The sequence below is a fragment of the Myotis daubentonii genome, chromosome 11, assembly GCF_963259705.1.
Source record: "Myotis daubentonii chromosome 11, mMyoDau2.1, whole genome shotgun sequence".
Classification (NCBI taxonomy): domain Eukaryota; kingdom Metazoa; phylum Chordata; class Mammalia; order Chiroptera; family Vespertilionidae; genus Myotis; species Myotis daubentonii.
Genome location: NC_081850.1, coordinates 53,632,488 through 53,636,650, shown reverse-complemented (window position 1 = coordinate 53,636,650; position 4,163 = coordinate 53,632,488). Strand labels below are relative to the sequence as shown.

Below are 4,163 nucleotides of genomic sequence, written 5' to 3'. Positions count from 1 at the left end.
ACAGTTCCTCATGTTGTGACCCAACCATAAAATTATTTTCGTTGCTACTTCATAACTGTCATGTTGCTACTGTTATGAATCGTAATGTAAATATCTGATATGCAGGATGGTCTTAGGCGACCCCTGTGGAAGGGTCGTTCCACTGCCAAAGGGGTCGCAACCCACAGGTTGAGAACCGCTGCTCTACACCAAAGGTAGGTAGGGAAGGTAGGACTCTGGTCTGGGCACATACCTAGGCTGCAGGTTCGTTCTCCCATCGGGGTGCATGCGGGAGGCAACCAATTGATGTTTCTCTTTCTGTCTCTCTGTCTCTCCTTTCCTATCTCTCTAAAAATCAATAAAAACATATCTTCGGGTGAGGATTAAAAACAACAATAATAAAACAAAATAAAGTGTGGGGCCCAGAGCTGAATCTGAGATGCTGACCAGAGCTGAAGAAAAGAGACTGACCAGCCGCAGCCCCGACCCTAACACCACCTCCACCCTTTGTGTGGCTGGAGGCAGGCAGAGGAAGTGTGGCCAGATGCTCAGAGAAGGGGCAGTGAGCTGGGGTGGTGCGGAATCCCTCTCTGGGGCCACATGATCCAAGCAGCTGCCAGCACCATGGGAGCTCCCTGGCTGCTCTGGGCCTGGCCTTAGAACAGGAGCCAGAGGAGCAGGAAGCATATGTATAAGATGGTTTTTGTTTGAAGAAATGCTGGACTTCTAGGAGTGGGAAAATAGGCGCTGTTCTCCTGATGCCACAATGCATGCACGATGTCATGGGGCCAGCAGGCAAAACCCTAACATCCACTCCAAGGAGGACCAGGGTGAGCAGCCAGCCTGGAGTTTGCAGATGTGGCCCCAGTGGCACAGGGCGGGTGAGGGAAGGACTGGTGATGACATAAATGGCGACTGAGCAAGTAAAGAGACTGGTGGGGAAGAGCCTCACATCTGTGAAAAATGTTGTGGAGAGTTCTTCAGCTTCTCTGAGTTCTTGGAACATAAGAAAAATGGCACTAAACATCCACCTGTCCCCATCGTGAACAGCAGTGAGGGGCGGTGCCTTCAGAAGACTTCTCTGAGCTGTGCTGAGCCACCAGCCACACAGTGCAGGCAGAAAGACAGTCACCGGGAGGATGGCAGCAGATCTGGGGGCATGAAGGAGGAGCCAGGGACGGGGTCTGCCCTGCCTCCCACACCCCAGGACTTAAACTATTTACCCAGAGGCAAAGTGGCCAATACTAACGTCACTCTTCAAGCACGACGGAGCACCAAGGTGGCGGCGAGTCATCGGAGCGTGGACATGCTTTCCACCCCCTTGCGTGGTGCCAACAGCATCCCGTGGGGTCTGGAGCAGATCCTGTGGCTGCAGCAGCAGCTACAGCAGATCCAGCTTGCTGAGCAGATCTGAGGCCAGGTGAACATGTGGGCCTCCCACCCCCTCCACTCCCACGTGGCGGGAGCTGACACCCTGAAGACCTCGGGCAGCCACGTGTCCCAGCAGGTTGCTGTGGCCATGGCTTTGCTCAGCCAGGAAGCTGGAGGCCAAGGTCTGTCTCTGGACACCTTGAAACAAGCCCAGCCACATCATGCAAACATCCCTTCCACCACCAGCTCTGTGTCCCCAGGGCTGGTGCCCTTCGCCCTGAGGCCAGACAGGTCAAGGGTGCTCCCAAGCTACCTTCCAGGTGCTTTGACGCCTCAGAGCCCCTTCTCCAGTATGGTGTCAGCCCCATCCAAGAAAGGGAAAGGGAAGCCACCCAACATGCCCCCAGTGACTGTCAAACCCAAAGATGAGACCGCCCTCTACAGGAACAAGTGTAAGCATTGAGCAAGGTATTGGACTGACAGCTCCTTACTGGTCTCTTTGCTCACATACTGGAGAGAGACCCTTCATGCGCTCTGCCTGTGGCCACCAGCTCACCACCAAGGACAACCCCAAGGTGCACTTTCATCCAAATCCCCAGGTGAAGGCAAACCCGCAGCTGCCTGCCGAGCTCCACGACAAAATGGCGGCAGGAAGGTGTTCCCTACGCTCTCTGTACCTGTCCTCACAGGTAAATCGAGTCTCTCCTTAGACAGCACACCTGTGCCGGTCACAGCGATCCCCAATGTAGGGCTACATCAGGATCTCTCTTGGGGGACTAACCCCAAGGACCTAACCGGTGGCCCACTGTCCAAAGACCTGCAGTCCGGCCTTCTCCAGAAAGTCTCCTTAATGTGACTTATGCCCAGTAATTATGAAGATTTTTCCCCTGAGTATTGCACGAAGATGGAACTGGCAAGTCCTGGGTGTGAAAGCTTTACTTTACCTACCGCATTTATTTTTTATTTTTGTTGACGTAGTCCAGTGGGTCGCCTAAGACCATCGGAAAACACATATAATTACATATTGTTTTGTGATTAATCACTATGCTTTAATTATGTTCAATTTGTAACAATGAAAATACATCCTGCATATCAGATATTTACATGACGATTCATAACAGTAGCAACATTACAATTATGAAGTAGCAACGAAAATAATTTTATGGTTGGGGGTCACCACAACATGAGGAACTGTATTAAAGGGTCGCGGCATTAGGAAGGTTGAGAGCCACTGCCCTAAAGTAATGAGACCACTTGGAATTCATTGAAGGACAGCTCAAAAGACAAAGCAAGCCCTGGAGAGAAATATCAAGTCTTCTTTCTTGAAAACTCAAGGGTGTGGCCTGAGATTAGATGAGAGGTTGGTAAGGTCCCACTGAGCACCACATCCTGTGGGTCTGCATCTTCTCAGATGTGGAGGCAGCCAAGAGGCAGAAAAGGCCAGGGATGGACAGCGGTGGACCACTGGAGAGGGCAGGCCAACCTAGACTCAGAAGAACGCTTGGAGACTATTGCGACCAACACCCAGGCTGGATAGGTGGGGTAACTAAGGCAGAGAGAAGCAAGGAAGCGCTTAGGGTCACAGGTGAGCTCATGGCAGGACAGGTTTGGGATTTGCTCTTTCTAACCCCCGGCATTGCAAGTGACCACAAGTCCAACAGCCAGAGGAGGGTGGATGGATGGGCACTGAAGAACCATCCCTGGGGGTGTGGCTGGGTGGATGGACAATCTCCCCATCCAGACTACTCTCAGAGTCCAGCTGTGACTTGGCTCTCCAGGAGCGCGCGTGCACACTCAACCAGCTGTCTGCAACCACCGTGTCCTGTTAATAATCGTGCTAACTGTCCCCACACACGTCAGCACTAATCTCCCACACAGCCTTCCAGGACCTGATTTATCAGAACGGAGGGCACGCTCTTAAAGGGTCACAGCCCACGGCGGATCTCCGGCTCCTTTAGCAGTAAGTGGCGGAACATATTTTCTCTGCTAACACTACTGTATGTTACAGGATAGATTATTTTAAGACTAAATTGAAACAAGGCAGGCTTGATTTTTCCCCCAGAACCATAGGAGAGGATCATCTATCAGCATGACACGGTGGGCAAAGTACTAGAGAGTGGCTGCGGAGCCCAAGCAGAGGTCTTGGCTCCAGCACTGATTTGCCCAAGTGACCTTGGGCAAGTCACTTACCCTCCCTGAACCTCCGCTTCCTCATCAATAACGTGGGGGTTGCTGCCTTCTGTCCTGGTACATCCAATGACCTTACAAATAGGTCAGGGAAACACAAAGCTGACATTTTACCAGGAAAGACACACTCACATGGCCTGTAAACAAAAGAAAAACGTTCAAAATTCCTCAATCATCTGAGAGATACAGGTTAAGCCAGCTGGAGAACATTTTTTGACTATCAAACTAACAAAGATCGAAAGATGACAAAAGCCAGCATTGGTGAATGTGGAGAGATACAGACACTTGCAAATGCTGTTGCTGAGACTATAAATCAGAACAACATTTGAGGAGGGCAAATTTGGCTGTTCAAATGAGCTTACCTTCTGACACTGCAACTCCAAACCCAGGAATTTATCCCGGGAAAATAACTAACTGCGTGAACAAAGATGTAAGAATTTAAAGAATGTTATTCTAGGGATTGGTTAAAGTATGACACAACCATCTGACAAATATTTTGTACCCAAGTTAACATTTTTCGTTATCCAAAACCATTCACAAAATTATTCATTTTAAAGGTTTTTTTGTTTGTTTTTTTTTAAAAAGCAGGCTACAAAACAGGATGCAGAGTGAAATCTGTAGAGAAA

General features: G+C 50.0%; 1 pseudogene; it reads left to right on the top strand.

Annotated features, from left to right (window-relative positions):
• Positions 1-745: 745 nt before the first annotated feature.
• On the top strand, positions 746-2,329 carry LOC132211704 (sal-like protein 4; annotated as a pseudogene).
• The last annotated feature ends 1,834 nt before the right edge of the window (positions 2,330-4,163 follow it).